This window comes from Camelus dromedarius, chromosome 7 (assembly GCF_036321535.1).
Source record: "Camelus dromedarius isolate mCamDro1 chromosome 7, mCamDro1.pat, whole genome shotgun sequence".
In the NCBI taxonomy this organism is placed as follows: domain Eukaryota; kingdom Metazoa; phylum Chordata; class Mammalia; order Artiodactyla; family Camelidae; genus Camelus; species Camelus dromedarius.
The window spans coordinates 68,732,366-68,751,545 of NC_087442.1; the positions used below are offsets into that span (position 1 = coordinate 68,732,366).

Genomic DNA, 19,180 nt, shown 5'->3' on the forward strand with positions numbered 1-19,180 from the left:
ATATTTTAAATAAATTTATATTTGTTCATTTTCATTCTTATCCATTATAATAATTATGAAATAGATCTCCCTTCTCTTCTGAAGTCACAATGATATAATTATTTTCCATGATTAGGGTTCTGTAATACATTTAAATAGATTTAAAATAAAATTTAACATATGATAACAAATCAAAAATCGTGCAAAACCTGCAGATGATAATTATTTTTAATTTTCCAATGTCATAGAAAAGTGATCTCTGCCCTAACATATTAGCAAAAGTAAATGGAACAAGGAACCAATGAGTTATTTAAAGGACTCATTAACTTTCACATGACCCTATTTGTAATTGAGACAGTTGTGTCCTAGAAGTACCCTCCAAGAAATGATTAATGAGGTTTCCAAACATTCTAAATTGACTGACATGGAAGGGAGTTACCCTGTTCTTTAGCTCAACCTCTGTGAGGTCCAGGCAAAAGGGAAGACTTACCTCAAATAATTCATGACAGTGTCTCATATCAAGCATTTAAAAATGTAATTATTTTTCCTAAAGTTTAAAGAGCTCCATAAACTAGGTCAGTAAGGAAGTAAATTCATCAAAGTTTCTCACTAAATTGATCAAAGTTAAAGCAGATTTAGATATAGAAATCTTTTAAGTCCCTCATGTTAGTAACAAACTTTCCACATGTGTTAATTGCACAAAATAATTACTTTATGAGATTTTTCCCCCACTGTTTTGTTCTATGAACAAGTTAGGATTTTATCTATATCACAGAAGTTTGAATGGCAATCTGATATGTTTGGTCACAGCATATGGCTCATTTGAATAAATTATAATTAGACCCCTACTTATGTTAAACAGTAGGACCTAAGGATTGGAATTATCTGCATCAGTAATTAAATTCTCCCTTTCACTAGTGTTAAGTTTGCTATAGTTGTAATCTTGATGTAAAATGTTAAAAGTGAATTTAAGAAAATGTTAATATAACAGCATATTCTTGCAAATGAACTAAGACTTTTTTTTCCTAATTAACTGAACTTTGGAAGTTTCTTTGTAGTTAAAGATGAGTTAATAGTTCTTACATTTTATCTGTATAACCAATATCCCCCTTTTGAATTTTGCATCTAGTAAAGTATAAAAATTAGTTATTATGTAGTAGAAATATTTAATTATATATTATCCCATTTACTTAATATTCTCTAGCAAGGAATTAGATTGGCCTAATGTACGTCTGTTGTTCTTTTTTTTTTTTTTTTTTAGTATCTTAAATATCTATTATAAATTTAACTTGAATTTTTCCAGTTCATTGTTCAAATTAATAGCTTTCCATGTAGAACAAGAGTCTTTTAAACCATTATTATTCATATATTCTTAGACTAAAACTGTAGAGATAATTTTTTAAAAATATATAATGACAAAAGTGTTTAACAGATGTTATTGGAAATGATTTTAGTTCACTTTATATACATTTCCTCAATTATAAGGAAAAATGATTTCAGTTTTTCCTTATATTTACTGCAAGCAAGAATGAATTTTCTTAAAAACGTTAACTCCTACAATGCAGGATATTTATGCACAACTAAACTGACTGTGACTATAATATCAAACAATATCTAAAATGTTAAAATTATTACTCATTCACCCCTCTGAAATTTTTCTTATTAGACTGTTTCCATTACACACATACACATCAAAATCAGAATCTGAAACCTACCATTTAATTAAAAAAATGTATAAATTTTAAAAAGAGAAATGACACTTTAAAATGTTTTATAACTCTCTGAATGAAGCCAGTGTTTTTTTTAAATTGACATAATCTTGATTTCCTCAACCACTAAACAAACCTCACACCTAGTCTCTTATCTGAGTCTCCCCAATTCTTGTTTTTGTTATTTTTTGGCAGATGTACCTAAATAATCTTTCTAAAATATCGATTAAGCCCTGAAACTTCCTTATTCATGTTGAGTTACCCCATCAAGACAAAATTCTCTGTGCAACACTTTTTTTTCTCAGTTCAATTTTACAAATTTATTTTAGTCAACTTGGAAAATGAATACAAATCCTGGGTTTTGGGGCTGGGTTAAGGCAGGAAGGGAGAAGAAGGAAGCAGGAGTTGAGGCAAGGTTATGAGCATCACAGTGGCTGTCTCACATCCAGGTCCATGTCCCTGCCCAGGGAGAGGGTTGGAGGTTGACTTGGAGCTCAGGTCCAGAGGAACACCACGGTCAGGAGGCCCAAGGCATAGGCTGCCACCAACTTTTGTCCCAGGGAGACATGCAGGATTTGGGGCAGCTGGCTGCTGAGTTCATCCTGGAGTGGGAGCAGCAGGAAGGCCACAGACTACACCCGTCAGCAAGAAGAGGAGGAAGGAGATGGTGGCCAGCTGAGGGTGGGGATTTTCTGGGAAGTGTTGGGCCGTGGGTGGTGCTGCCCAGGAAGGAAGCCCTGGATGGGGTGTTGGGTCAGGCTGTCCCTGAAGCTCAAGGGGGTACACAGGGACCCTCAAAACCGAGGTGATGTCCTTGCGCCCCACGACACGGCCCTCTGTTCCCTCCTCAGACAGCTCAATGCGGAAGCGGCCCTGGACGTCATAATGGCTGGGATCAAGCGCCACGTGGCGGATCACAATGACAATGCAGGACTGAGGCTTCACATATCCTTCCGCGTCAAACACTGTATTTGGCAGGTGCTGTGCATAGGTCGTGGAAGCAAAGCACTGCTCCCGTGGGGTAATAGAGGGTCAGCAGCTGCCGGGTCTGCTCCACTGGTCCGCCCTGAATACTAGATCCGGAGGAAAGATGAGAACCGGGACAGCAGGTCCCGAGAGAGGAGGGGTGCCCCAGGACCCCCGTCCAGGAGCCCCCGAACCCACCAGCTCCTGGTCCTGGGGCGCCCCACGGTGCATGCAAGCTCTGGGCGGTGGAACATCCGAGGGCAGAGCTCAAGGAACAGGGACTGGAGTATAGAGCTTCTGGTCACAGCACTTGCCAGTCAACCTGTGGATGGACCAGGGCTGCCATCTTCCTGGGAGCTCTGTGCAACATTTAAGACCCTGCATAGAGTAACCTCAAAATAGTCATCAACTATATTTGCTACTAAGAATCTCGTAACTTTTGCTTGTTATGGGTGCCTTCTTACTTTCTTCTGTCAGAATTTGCACTGAGGGGCCATACTGTACAGGGCTGGGTTTGCAGATCACAGCCTATAAGACAATGAACCCAAATGTAGGTTAGTAAATGGAAGATCAAAGAGTGGAATTTTGTGAGACTGGAGTGGCCAGGAGACTAGGAGAGGACACTAGACAGAAATTAAGTGCTTTTAACAGTTTGTTGACCATTTAAATCTCTGTGTGTTTGAGGTCTACGTGAGTGCCAAAGGGAGCTATCTGGATTAGACTGTTTAACAAAAGATGCCTGTGCCTGTTTTGAGGGACTCTTGATGACTGGAGACAACCCAAGCGCAGGCCACTTCTTCTCTTACTGGAACACAGCTATCACCAAGGTCATTGTGTATCATTATTTGGATGAAGTAGGAGCTCCAAGATGGAACATTCTTATAAAATGGGCTTAATTTCTCTATGTTAACATTATGAGTAACTTGAGGCAAATTAGAAAATTATGAAAGTTGAGGTCCTTTTTTCCCCCTCTCCACCTTGACCATGTCCCCCTCCTCCATGCTTAAATTAAAATCAGCCTGTTACTACTGGGTTAAGCTTAGCCTAATGTTAAGTTTAAGAAACAACATTTTAAAAGCTAGAAAACTTTAAGAAAGGAAACAAGGGAGAGTATCCCATCTCATGCCCATGATGTGTTAGGAAAATAATGACTCCCAAGATGTCCACATCCTAATTTCAGAACCTGTGAATATGTTACCTTACTTGGCAAAAGACTGCTGATTTGATTAAACTTAAGGGCTTTGTTCCAGGGAGATCATCCAGAATCTAATCTAAAGACATGAGTTCTTAAAACAGAGGACCTTTCCCAGCTGCGGTCAAGGAGAGATGGCCCTGTGAGTAGGATTCAGTTCCCTGTTGCTCAGTCTGAAGTGTAGGGGTCTTTAAACAAGACCAGAGAGAGCCCTTCAGAAGCTGGAAAAGTCAAGAGTAAGATTTCTCCCTTAGTGCATCCATTAAGGAACTTAGCCTGCTGACGCCTTGATTTCAGTCCAAGTTGTCAAACTTCTGACCTATAGAACTAGAGAAGATAAATTTGTATTGTTTTCAGCTACTGAATTTTTGTTAATTTTCCTTGGCAGCAATAGAGAACTAAACCCATGCCAAATCCATTCCATTTTTCTGAATTTGCTCGTGAGTCCTATCAAAGTGACTTTTTGCTTCCATTGCCTATCAAAGTGTGAACAAATTCACAGCCTGGGAAAACCCTTGCCTTCTCTGAACAGTTCTCCTCTGTTACTCCCTTCCCTCTAATTCCCATTCGTGCACTGTGGTACCTATAGCCCATATCATACAATAGAAACTGGAATTTGCCAACTGAAGATTTTGTCCCTTTCGCTTTTGCTGCCAGACTAGACTGTAAACATATCACATGTACGATTTAAGTTTATCTTTCTTTTGTGTCTTCTAGTGCATCTGGAACAATGTACATGTTTATTGCTCACAATCATTTAAGTCTTTTTATTTTTCAATCCAAGGAAATACCCTTTCATTTTCATTTACTGTGACATCTTTTATGATATGGTATGATAAAGTAAATACTTGAAATACGTTGCAGAAAATCAGTCTCATTTCTTTGACAATATATGCTGGACTCAATATTTGGAATTCACACAAAATCTGCCATGGAATTTCTCATATTGCCTTATAATCCACTGAAACAATTTTCCCAGAATCTAATATGCTAAACTCAGTCTCATTCTGAAATTATAACTTTCATTTACATTTTTAGCATTTGAATCAAAATAACCACAAATTAGTTGCCAAACAAATCTATGTTTTTAGCAATTGTATGTGTCATGCTGCCAGTGTTTTTGCCTTATTTGTTACAAATTGTCCCAAATCAGAAAATACTGTAGCAATAAAATATGAAGAGAAAAGCCACCAGTACTTTGAAGTTTATTGGTTACGTAAATTGGATGGGACTTCATGTATTAATTTTGATGAGCATGGAGCTTAGTTTTTTGTTTTTGTTTGTTTTTTCCTGCTTCAGTTTTGTCACCTCATTTTAGTTATGGAATAAGCTGGTGATTTGTGGGATATTTTTCAAGGCCAGACCGCTTCCTCAATAGAAGCTTTGTTCTTATAAATAGATACAATTATGTTCATGTGTTTGGTAGATGAATCCAGTGGTGTGAGTGCTGAGCAGAATCTTCATGAGTAGTTTCCTCAGTTCTTTGGAATTTCACTCTTGAATTGATCAACAGAGACAATTCAATCTGAAAAATAATTTTCATGATGACAATATTTTCCCATAATACACACACTTCACCTTGCATGCATGTACTTAATTGGTACATCTGGGGAAATTAACCATAGAGCTGTAAATTAACTCCAATGAATTATAAACTAACTCCTATTACAAAACTTAAGGTTTTTTCCAACTTATTAAAACTTAGTACAAATACATGAAAATATGGTCATGGGTTTTAATTTTCATATTCATAAGGACAAATAAATAAATACACATTGTTTTATCATCTTTCCAATTTTTAGTTTTTAAGTAAGTATACTGTAAGTTATATAAAAAGAATTTTATACTTAACTAAATATGCATTCTTTAGTTTCTTTGTAAAATGATGAAACTTAAGATTGTTTTTGAATATTGAAGGGATAGATTGTAGAAAGCATGATATTATGCACAACTCCATTTACCCAGAAATATTGCAAATGAGGGTTTTTTTTTGTCTATGATGAAACTGTGTGTTAATGAAATTTTGCTCTTAAAACTGTTTGATAATGAAATGGGACATTCCCAGGGAGAAGAACCCTCTTCTGGACTTTAGGGATAGGCTTTGAGGTGGGTGGTCAGATGAGCCTGAAGAGATTTGTATAAATTATATTCCCTAAGGAATCACAACCTATAACTGGAAACATGGCTATGGTCAGGTAGATGCCTTTTGATCAGTGGTATCTGGAAAAGATTCACCACTAAGAATGTGAGTCTCTGCCATACTGGAGGAGACCAAGTGGTGACTCACAGCTAGGGTTTATTCGTGCCCCATTTTGGATGGAAACCTCTTCCTACTGCCCTGAGATGTCTTTGTATGTTGGAAAGTTCTGTCTCTGAGGATAGGTAGCAGAAACCAGGGATAAGAATATCTACCAGCTGAGTTGGAAGGTGGATTAACTGAAGTAATGTCCCAAAGCACTCTATATAGCTCTGATAATGAGGAAGTTTTCAATCAATGGAAGCTTTTGTCACATACGGTTGTTAGAAAGATGAGCAGGCTATCACAAGTAAACAATAGAACTTGGTACTTGTCATATGTAATGTCCTCATAATATTACTTTTCCTCTGAAACTGCCCCTTTTAAAGTACCCAAAGCATGTTTCAAACATCTCTCTCCCTGGGATTGCAGACAATATTCATTTTCATATTCTTTTTCATTAGAGGTTATTACAAGATATTGAATATAGTTTCCTGTGCTATACAGAAAAAAAATTTGTTTTTTTAATCTATTTTTATATATAGTGGTTAACATTTGCAAATCTCAAACTACCAAATTTATCCCTTCCCATCCCCTTTCTCCTGGTAACCATAAGATTGTCTGTGAGTCTGTTTCTGTTTTGTAGGTGAATTCACTAGTGTCTCCCTCCCTCCCTCCCTCCCTTCCTTTCTTTCTTTCTTTTTCTTTTCTTTCTTTCTTTCTCTCTTTCTTTCTCTCTTTCTTTCTCTCTTTCTTTCTCTCTTTCTTTCTCTCTTTCTTTCTTTCTTTCTTTCTTTTTCTTTCTTTCTTTCTCTCTCTTTCTTTCTCTCTCTCTTTCTTTCTCTCTCTCTTTCTTTCTCTCTCTCTTTCTTTCTCTCTCTCTTTCTTTCTCTCTCTCTTCCTTTCTTTCTCTCTTTCTTTCTTTCTTTCTTTCTTTCTTTCTTTCTTTCTTTCTTCTTTTCTTTCTTAAATTCCACATCTGAGTGATACTATATGGTATTTTTCTTTTTCTTTCTGGCTTACTTCACTTAGAATGGTAATCTCTAGGTCCATCCATGTTGCTGCAAAGGACATTATTTTATTATTTTTTATGGCCGAGTAGTATTCCATTGTATAAGTATATCACAACTTCTTTAACTAGTCATCTGTCAATGGACATTTAGGTTGTTTCCATGTCTTGGCTATTGTAAATAGCACTGCTATGAACATTGGGGTGCATGTATCTTTTCAAATTAGAGTTCCCTCTGGATATATGCCCAGGAGTGCGATTGTTGGATCATATGTTAAGTTTATTTTTGGTATCTTTGAGGAATCTCCATACTGTTTTCCATAATGGCTGTGCCAAATATTCCTTTTTTAATAAATATGTGTGCTTGCCATTTCCACTATTGTTAGCAGCACTGCTTGCACATCCTTATGTAAATGTCTTTGCACATATATTTATTGCTATTCTTTGGATGAATTCATTAGAATTATTGAAGAAAGATTATACACATTAACATTTTTGGTGCATATTGCCTTTCACAAATCTGTTACTGATTTTTGTCACCACTGACAAGATGGTATCTTAAAGTTTGTATGAAGTGTATTCTCTGTTCCTACTGTTTTTCTCCTCTGGGCTGCAGCCCATGAGATGCTGCCTGAGATCCATTACTCTCCTCCTGATCTCACGCCAGGTCTTCTTGACAGTGCTTTCTCAGCAATGCAGCTGGGTCCTTTCTTCAACATGGAGGAATCCCTTGCTGATTGTCTCTACCCCTGAAGCCAGTCTCATCTCATGGCATATCTTCAACAACTACTTTTTAAAAGAACAATATAAAATATAGATAAATACTACAATATCAATAAATATAATTTAAACTTTTTTTGAAAATAACACACTTGTCAGATAGTAAGCTAAGTGCTGTATATGCTGTGTATGCAATATAATTAAATACTGTTATTAGTATTTTCCTCTGCGATAAAAAACTGAAGCTCAGAAAATCTTAATTACCTTCTGAGGACAAGTAGCCAATGAGTAGCTCATTTGGACTTATATCCACAATTGTGTAATTTCAATTCTACTCTCTCTCTCTCTTTTTTTCTTTTGTTAATTGAGGTAGGAGCACTTAACATGAGGTCTATCCTCTTAACAGAGTTTAAGTGTATGATACATTATTTTTGACTATGGCTACAGTGTTATGAAGCAGGTCTATAGAGCTTGTTCATCTTACTTAACTGAAACTTTGTGCCTGTCGTTTAATAACTCTCTGTTTCCCTCTCCCTTCAGTCCCTGGTAATCACCATTCCAGTATTCGATTTTAAGGCCAAATCTATTCTTAACTACCATGATATACTGTCAGCATATGGAGGTTCAGAGACAAATTTAGGGCTTGGCCAAACTTCAAAGGCATGATTCTGGAAATTAATTTTACTGATAAATTACTGTGTGATAAAAAATGTAAATTTCGGTGAGGGTAAGTCTAGGCTGGTACTATTTTTAGGCAAATGTCTGTTATTGGATTCCATAATAAAAGGGAATTGTTTATGTGTTTTTCTTACAGTAAGTGCAGACATTGTCTAGGAGATATCTAGTTAAAATATATTCACAAAATTATAATGAAGTGGGAATTTAGATAAACTTGTCAGTAACTAATTCTATACTTATTTGATAGAGTATTCAGTGTGTACTGAGTAGCTGTTATGGTGTAACAAACAGTGTAAATCCAGTACCTTAATGCAACCTTCTGCTGTGGCAGCTGGGGTTTATCTGATGTAAGTTCATGCTGGTTTCTGCAGGGTGGCTCGGGTCACTGATCTAGTCTGGGCTCGGTTGGGGTAGCTCGTCAGAGCTCTGTTCCACATATTTCTCATTATCCTTCTGGGACCAGTGAGTTAGCCCAGGCATGTCCTTCTTAGGGCAATGGTAGAAGAACAAGAGAGAAGATGAAAACACATTCTGTTTTCTAGGCTTAGAACTAGCACACTCTTACCTTCACCCCATTCTATTGGCCAAAGCAAGTCTCATGACCAAACGCATAGCTAAGGGTTGGAAATATAATCAGCCTCCTTTGTGGAGGGAAAAACTGCAAAGTCACATAGAAAAGAGCATGACAATAGGGAGGGAAGACTGGGGCCACAAACGCAACCTACCACTAAAACAATAACCTTTTATTTTAAAATGTGGTATTGTTCCAAACTGAATTATTAACTTGTATTCTTAGCCACTTGATAATGGGACACAATGACACTTTCTGATTTCCTGAGAGAGAGAGGAGATGCTATAGCCTTCTTGGGTTTTGGTCAGGTGTTTTCTTCTTATGAAATGATATTGCTCATGTTCTTTAAGAACCTCTTGTGCGTCTCTCTGGGTTCAGTTTTCAGCACTAAAACCCCTCAGTGAGTGACTCATTAAACTATTCACCACTGTATCCACCCACTCAACCTCATGCCACAAGCCCCGAAATCTGCAGCGGTTGGGTCACATAAGCATGAAAGCTGTAGAATCCAGAATTCCTATTCAACTGGTGCCAAAAAATCAAGTTTTAAAGTTTGAGAAGAGCATTTGAGAGCGACTGCCTGTAAGAAAAACAGCTTGATTGCTGGGGAACTTGATCCTAAGGTGACTATTACTCACTCACAGTGACTTAAGAGGAAACTGGAGGAGGGAATCATAGTCCAGGCATAGAACTGAAGATAGAAAGCCGGAAATGTCTAAAGCAGCTGAAGGGGTGAACATGTTTTGTCTAAAAAGATAAGGCAGCTGAACAGAGAGTGAAAAGTCATGAGCCAAATTTACACACACAAGGAGTGGAAATAATCTCGAAGTATCCAATCTGGGAAGAAGGGAGGAAGGTAATGGTGCTCTGAGTGGCTGGTGATGAGAAAACAAAGAGGTTAGTGATGCCCTACAGAGATCAGTATTGCTCCCAAGGTGTTGTGGAAGAGCTCACTGGCAGTAGGAGAGGTGTTCTTTTGTGTCTTTTTTTTAAAAAATTTTAACCAGTTTACCAAGAAAGTTTCGGATTTGGTAGAGGTTCAAATATGAAAGACTTTTTCTTGTTTGCTTGCTTAGCTTTTCAGAATATTTCTAAAAGGTGTATGACGCTTCGCCTTGTGTTTGTCTTTCAGTGGATGCTAAAACAGTCTTAAGGAAATGATGAACATCTTTATGTTCTCAGAGCCAAAGACTTCAAATGGCATAAAGCAAAGCACAAATTCCAATCAAGTGTCTTCTCATTTTTCCAAATTCAAATACACTGAATATTAGTTGTTTTTCATTTTCTGTGGAAGATAGGGCTTGTCTTGATGTAAGTAATTAAATATATTTAATTAACGTGCTTTAATATTCTGTTATACAATTTGACACTGTGATCTTAACAATTAAGACCTAAACAACTCATCTGATTCCATGTGAAAATTTAAACTTTTATGTCATGAAACTACTTTCTGAAAAAAAATCTAAGTATTCTACATCAGGGTAGAAACTAAAGATAATTACAAATCAATATTATTAATACAACTTCAAATTCCATTTGCTCTAAATCTCTTAGCTCTCTACTTCTCCCATATTAAATGCTATAGATAAAAGTCTCTGAGACACATTACACATTGTCTGGTAGTAACCATTGGCATGCTGGTACAGATAGGTGAATGTGATTCTGTAATGAGTTTCTGAAGGAACAAGACAAAGGAAGAAGTACTGGAAACAGTAATAATTACTTATGTAATCTGGTGTATGGTTCTCCTGTGAGATTGGCAAAAGGGGAATTCTATATAAATAGATGTTTGTGTATTTGTGTGAGTGTGTGCATGCATGTCTGTGATCACATGTGAATATATGTGCATGTGGATATAACAGGACACATGTAATTTATATATACATGTGTATGTGTATATGGTACACAGGTTGCACATATATGGTATGTATCCATGTATCATCTAGTATGTATGTATGTGTCTGTCTGTCTATCTGTCTATCTGTCTGTCTATCCTCTATACCCATCTTTTATCTGGTTAGGTAATGCCATCCATAGATTTTGTTGTCATAGATTACCTGGGGGCCCTGGGACTCTCTACCTCTGGCTGGAAGCATGCTGTATTAGTTTGTGGTTTATGTAATCATTTTTGTATGTCCCCTCATCTTTTGTTACTAAAGAAATTTCATATCCTACAACTTTATCTCTATGAATCTCCATCCTCCCCCCTATAAAATGAAAATAAATATATACAGTAAAAGTATTTTTAAGCTTAAATAAAATAATGCATATTAGAAGCCTGGAAAGGAAAAATGTTTACACTTACAAATTGAAATGGAGAATTGAGAAAATAAACTAGGGTTGATTGTGGCTAAAACAGGAGTTCAACAGAGTGAACAATATTATTTATATGTTTTTAACATTTTAAATTGTATTTAAAGCCTAGCTACTCTAAAGTTTTGCTGGGAATTATAATCCATCTGTAATTTCCATAGATAGTCCATATTTTATTTAAGGAAGTATCTGTTAACCTGTATAAATATAGAGGGAACCTATGCATTAATAATGTAAGGTATTGGCATATGTCCATACACATTCCTGATTCTCTAATGAGGCTCTGGGGCTGTGGAGCATAAGTACCACAGTGTGGAGATGAAGTATATGAACTGTAGTTTACATATGTTATCATATTTAATTCTCATGTGTTTTTAAACATCTCTCATCACATCCCTTACACTCAAAACCTACAGTGTCTTCCTTTGCCTGCAGAGTAAGTTACTAACGAGTTCCTTAGACTGTCATTCCAGATTACTAAGAATCTGGCCAGAATTGAACTTTCTCAGTTTATCTTCTGCTTGTGTCAGTAAGATTGTATGCTCCAATCAAACTGTCCTGTCCATGTCACCCACAATTCCATAAACAATCAACATCTTCATCTTTGTTTTTTCAGCTTTCTTTTCCATAATTTCCATCTGGGATGACTTCCCACCTTGACCAAAGATGATATATCCTTCATGCTTCAAATAACAGAGCTGGGCTCTACCTGGTGGCATTTCTTGACCATCCTAGCCCATGATTATCCCACTGTCATCTGAAAAAGTAATATTTATATTACTTATTTGCATTAGTAGAACATTAGTAATTTATGAATTAGTAATAAAATTTGAGATGTTTTCTGTTAATAAAGATAGTAATTGGCTAATATAATGAGTGTTATAAAAGAGGCTATTAAGTTAGTAAATTGCAAACCTTTAGAAAGTAATAAAGTATTCTCTGAGTTACATTGTTATTCTTTTCCACACACGTATACATTCCAAACCTATGGAAAATGAAAAAACAATGTCAGATGACTGGTAAAATACTATTTATTACTTGAGGGAAGGAAGTATTATAATTTCTTATAACCGCAGGTGCCACATCATATCCTCTGAACAGCAGGAACTCAGGAAACAGCTCTTTGCTTTTGAAATACTAATCGTTGGTACTGACATAAAACTGTATAGCTTTTCTATACAAACTTAATGTTTGTATAGAATGTTTCTATACAAACCACTTCTTAATATTTCTACCTCTCATTCTTCTGTAGTAGCCATCATCTTCTACCTCAACCAGACTCAATGCTTTCACTTTTGCCGCTCTACGCTATCCAGAATAATCATTTAAAATGTTGATAGGATAATTTCATTGTCCAAACATTCCAGTGGAATCCTTTTGTAGTTTAAAAGAAAATCCAAGCTCCATACTTAACGGCTTTCACGTTTCGACTCAGACTACCTCTGACCACGCTTCCTGCTGTTCATTCCACTTGAACGAGGCCAGCCTCCTTGCTGGTCCTGGACCATGACAGGGAGCGTTCCATCACAGGGATGAGCATGGCTCATCCCTCACCTCTCAACACACATCACCACATCCTTAAAGAAGCCTTCCCTGAGCAGCCTAAAAATATATATCACCATCATTCAGTGTCCACTCACACTGTTCTATTTGTCATTATACACTTATTGCTACCTAACAACCTCACATTGTGGTTTATATTTACTTGGTCATTTGTTTATTATCTGCCACCACATAAAAGAATGACATATCTGTGACTATGGAATCTTTATTTTTGCCATTTTATTCACAACCCCTAGCTTACCATCTGGCATAGACTATATGTTCAATTAATTTATTTTGAATACATAAATTAACATTTTCAAATACCTAGATTACAAACATACACATGTCCTTTCTAGTTTACTGAATTAAGGTGTTAAATATGATACTTCTTTAAAAGACTCCCTGGTCTGAACATCCAAAGATGAGACTTTTCTTTTGTCCCAGGTCTGCAGCTTCTTGTAAGTCTCATAAACACTGTGTGTCTCAGTTTCTCTTCATGAAACAGTAATAAATATGACTTGTCTTTGTTCTTGTCACTTCAGTGTCATGATGCTGATGAGCAAAGTAATTTAAAAACTAGAAGTCATTTTCAGCAGCAGATTATTAGTAATTCCTGGGCTTGACTAAAAATGAGTGTTCTATCTGATTCCAAAGAAAGATGATAATGCACATTTGGTAAAAATCCCCTAGAAATAAGTTTATATGGATACAGGATATTAAAATACATTTTTTTAAAAAAGTTTCCAGACATACTAAACTTGTAATATGTCTGGCTCTGAGCTGTTTTGAGGTTTTCCTTGGACTCCAAATATAGGTTTGTGTGTTTTGTATATTCATCTCTATAATTATTGATTTCCATCGGGATGCAGTTTTGGCAAAGTGGGTTTATTGTTTTCAGTGAGAATAATATAATTCTAAATGAGATATATTAACATTGTACTCTAGTGGTATCTTCAGTTTCAAGGCTAGATATATATTTGAAAGAATATCTAAACTAAAAATACATCATCAAGATACAATCCAGTCACTGTGTAGACACTAATGTACACACAAATAGAGAGACAGAGATGGAGATATATATATACACACTGTATATTAACCAAGGTAAGATCAATAAAAAGCAAAATAAAAGTAAACTTGAACAAAAGTAAACACCATACCTAAATGTTTGACATACTATCCTAAAAGATATTCTAATTAACACATTTTTCTGTAGAAAATACTTTTATTATTTGGCTGCACATCTCTGAGATATGATTGGATTCAGTGTTTTGTGAAGTAAAACAAATCTTCAAATATAAAATCCCTGGATTTTCACTTTGTAACAAGATTGTGAAAGTATGATGTGACTTTGAGACACTGCCCCAAACAGGAAAACATAAAAGTAATAAATCCAAATCAAAATTCAGACACAGTGATGTAATTTTTAAGTGATTCACAAAATAACTTTGGTTTTTGAATGATCTTTATGCTCATAACCTTCATTATAAAGATAAACAACATGCTTTTAATTAAAATTCATTTAGAGAAGACAATGATTTAATTCCAAAAGTGAATTTAACATACAAGTCAACTTCTGTTGGGTTGCAAAAAAAAAAAAAAAGGAAGGTTACATATAATGAAAAAGTACTGGGTCCAGTGAGAAATTCATTGGTTTGGGGAGCAAGATTTACTAAAAGTACAATAAATGAATTTTCATTCTGTTTTTGAAGTTGTAAAGAAAAATAGACTTTCTGAGGTTTGTACTATATTTAAAAAAATATTTTGGAGTAGTATCTGTAAATAAGCTTAAATACTTTGTGTGTTTAATTTTTCATGGCACCTACAGCCCTACATCGTGCTTCTTTATTTCCTCAACTAAACCGTAATGTCCTTGGGAGCATTAACTCTGCTTTAGTCATGTTTTTATTTGTAGTAGTTTCCATAGAGTATGTGTAAAATTACTACATATTTGTTGATATGTTACTAAGAAGGTCCAATATTTTATCAACGTAAGATTTCTTAGAGATCCTTTTAAATAAACAAGTGTGTAGATTTGGCTAAGGGAAATTGTATGGCTCCCAAAGAATTAAGTCCAATCTCTTTAGCCTAATCTTTGTATTTCATACTTGAATTTCAGCATATTTCCAGCCTGATTTCGCTCTACCTGAGTATACATAGGCCTACTCCTTATTTCAAATGCATCCCTTGCTTTCTCACCTATATTTTGTTTTGTTTTGTTTTTGCATTTGATTTTTCCTGTCTGGGATGTTTTTTCTCCTCAAGTCTTTCAAAAATTTAGACTCTTGTTAAATCTTACTTCAAATCTAATTTTTTCTCTCTGAAATAGCTACAATGGCTGCACATAGCTAGACGAGATTACCATCTTTGGGAGAAATATATAGCAATTCTGTCCTTTGAATGTCCAGAGAAACTTTTTGCAAAACTATTGTATAGCAGTTATATTATAAAAAGGTGTGTTTTATTTATACATACAACTTAGCTCTTTAATATTTTAAGAGTCATAAAGACATAAACACATATGTAGATTATTTTGAAGAGTTTACAGACTTAGTTTAAGAACACTTCTTTTTAAGGACAATTGTATATAACCTAAAATAAACCAAGTAGAATTTATTAGCCTTTTTCTTTAGATGGAAAATTAAGTAATTAGACTAAATTATGGAGACATCCTCATAACTGATAATTCCACACATAACCTATGTATATTTATATATTTATTTAATTTTTTGGTATATTTTCTTATTGAAGTATAGTGAGTTTACAGTGTTGTGTCAGTTTCTGGTATATAGCATAATGCTTCAGTCATACATGAACATACATATATTTGTTTTCATATTCTTTCTACCACAAGTTACTACAAGATATTGAATATAGTTCCCTGTGCTATACAGTATGAACTTGTTGTTTATCTATTTTGTATATATTAGTTAGTATCTGCCAATCTCAAACTCCCAATTTATCCCTTCCCACACCTTTCCTCCATCTGGTAACCATAAGTTTGTTTCCTACGTCTGTGAGTCTGTTTCTGTTTCTTAAATAGGTTTGTCTTTTTTTTTTTTTAATTCCACATTTAAGTGATATCATATGGTATTTTTCTTTCTCTTTCTGGCTTACTTCACATAGAATGACAACTCCAGGTCCACCCATGTTGCTGCAAATGGCAGTATTTTATTATTTTTCATGGCTGAGCAGTATCTCACTGTATAAATATACCACAACTTCTTTATCCAGTCATCTAGCAGTTCTCCAGTGAAGACATACAAATGGCCAATAGGCACATGAAAAAATGCTCAGTATCGCTAATTATCAGAGAAATGCAGATTAAAACTACATGAAATATCACCTCACCCCAGTCAGAATGATCAAGACAAATGATAAATGCTGGAGAGGCTGTGGAGAAAAGGAGACCCTCCTACACTGTTGGTGGGAATGTAGTTTGGTGCAGCCGTTAATGGAAAATAGTATGGAGATTCCTCAAAAGACTAAAAATAGACTTACCATCTGATCCACAGCCCCAATCCTGGGCATATATCCAGAGGGAACCTTAATTCAAAAAGACACATGCACCCCAATGTTCATGGCAGCACTACTTACAATAACCAAGACATGGAAAACAACTTAAATGTCCATTGACAGATGACTGGATAAATAACCTATACATTTATTATTAAAAAAATGTCTTTCACTCACACTCTGCCCCCAGTTTTTAGACGGATTTTGCTGTCAATCACCTTGTGTAGATGTGGTTTGAACGGGGAGAGATGGAAGCGAGCAGGGTTGGTAGATTCATAGGTGTATTTCCTAGAGGTATTGTCAAGACCTTGGACAAGTTACTTAAATTCTCAGGGCCTCAATTTGTGCAAATGCTGAATTTGGAATGAGATGAGTCTGCCTTGAAAGTTTTGTTTCGTGTTGTTTTTTTTTTGAAGCTTACGTACGCTATATGTAAGTTGTTTAAAACACTGGCCTGCTTAACAATCTCAGTGAGTTCCCGCGATTGTTAAATGAGACCACACTGAGAACTCCTGCATAACCAAGAAAATAAACTTGAATCATCTTTTTTACATGGCTAGTTTTGGAGTAACAATTACCCGCCAGAATGCCAGCATCTTACAGTGCCTAGAAAATAACATGTGGGTTTTCATTGAACAAGAAGTCCTTTTCAAGTCATCGTTTATGACGGACGAACCAAATGAATCTCCTGAGAAAGCCTGAAGTCATTCTGCCTTGGAGCGCTCATCTATTGAGGCAGAAAAAATGTGTGTTCCATGTTTTTGCTTGATTGGATCTGAAACATGATTGTAACCTACAGAATCATTCAAGGTGAAGTTGAGAATTGGACAGCAAGGATGTTTTCTACTATGGTGGTTTGCTCAGAAACTTAATTGGTTACAGCAGATTAATAAAATGAATAATTTACAATATTAGTAAATGAATATTGAGCATGTCATGATAATTTTCTATGTTAATATCACACTCTTGTATCACTTCTTCCACTGGTAATTGTTTGTTTAATGCCTATGTTTCTCCACGAGACTGTCAGATTTATAAGAGGATAATACAGTTTTACTTTACTCAAAACTATATTCCATGGGTCTGCTTTAGGCCTGTGGCATCAACTAGTTTCTTAATAAATACATAATCAAGCATTTTTCTTTATTGTGGCATTACAATGTATTACGCTGGTTAATTGATATAATTAGGTCAAAGGGTGCAAAGAAATCAATAATTAAAGAAGAAAGTCTTTGACTCCCTTCTTCATCTGGAGTTGGGGGCATGTGCTAAACCTAGGACCTCCTATTTTCCCAACTTCATCATGAAAAAATTTTTTTTTTAAGTTTTTTTTTTGAATGAAGATTTATCTGTCTATGATAGCTTCAATGTGAGCTTTCAAAAGGTAGTAGAAAGCCCTTATTTTCTTTTTCCTGGCAAATATAATATTCAAATAATTTAGTTGAACAGTGTATCCCTAATTCTGTTAGTTTAAATTTTTATAATCACATTATAATTACTCAAAAATAATTATAATTCTAATATTGCTATTTGACCTTATTCAAGATGAAGTATTTCAAATATGAGCTAAATTCATGTTACGATCACAGATGTGTTACCTATTCAGAATCTCTTAGAATTACTTACTAAACTCTTAGAGAAACATCATCTCATGATACCTATGTTAAGTCTCAGTACCATGGAGTAGTGTCTGGTTCTGGTTATAGAAAGAAATATGTTAAATATATAATTCATTTAGGAATAAACTGAGTAATGCTGAAGTTGTTTCCAAAGGTGAGAACATAACAGAAAGTGAATGTGATGAGTAATAAGGAATATCTAGAAGTCACCACAATAAAACTGTGGTTACCAACATAAATGAGCACATCAACGGGACAGATAATAGTACGTATGAGATACAGTCAAATTTAGTTTGGGAAGGAAGAGTTTTTCACAAAATGAGGGACTGATTTAGGGGATAATTTTTGGAGACTAAGAGATAAGGGTTTGAAACCAAAATTCACCCCCTAAAAGCTGCATGACTTCGAGCAAATTACTTATACTTTGTCTCTTTTTCAAGTATAAAACGAGCATAATTGTAAGTGCAGAAAGCACAAACCAAGTGCTCTCATACTTGGACTATTCTGAACCATAAAGACACCAAAAGAGTAATCTTTTTCTGGTTCCAAACTCTAAATATGTGTGGGTTTCCTTCCAAGCATGAATGTTTCAGTCAGCTGGTAAGACAATATTCTCTCTAGCACACAGGCTAACGGCAGCTCAGGTATAATTCCTCCTTGTCATGTCATTTATCTTCCTGTGGCACAAACTCCACCCAAACAACCCTCAGTTCTCCCTGCAGGCTTGAACTGACTCTTTCGCCTCCATCTCTACTCCTAATTATTATTATTATTATATAATTGTCATACGTTTTTATTCCCTTTGTAGTGTTATAACCAGGAGGTAATGGTACGGCAGGATCCGACTGCTGGCCAGTGGGAGTAATCTTAGTGCACAACTCTGCTTTGATCAAGGATTGTAACTCCCCTTGGTTGAAGGCATTCTGTGTTTTTAACTGCCCTCATTCTTGTGGTTAAAAGAATGCAAACAATTCTGCAGTTCCACCTCTTTTTTTTTCCCCCTTGTTCTGTTTTCTTTTCCTCTCCCTCTTCAAGGTTCCTCAGTGTCCTCAGGGCCTGCCTGACCTGAAGTTTATTCAGAATTTACTAACTTCTTTTGGTTGCAAAATTACTCTTGGTTCTTTCTT

The 19,180-nt window shown here is 35.6% G+C and overlaps 1 pseudogene; it reads right to left on the reverse strand.

Annotated features, from left to right (window-relative positions):
* Positions 1–2,182: 2,182 nt before the first annotated feature.
* Positions 2,183–3,270, reverse strand: LOC105087393 (motile sperm domain-containing protein 3-like; annotated as a pseudogene).
* Between the last annotated feature and the right edge of the window lie 15,910 nt (positions 3,271–19,180).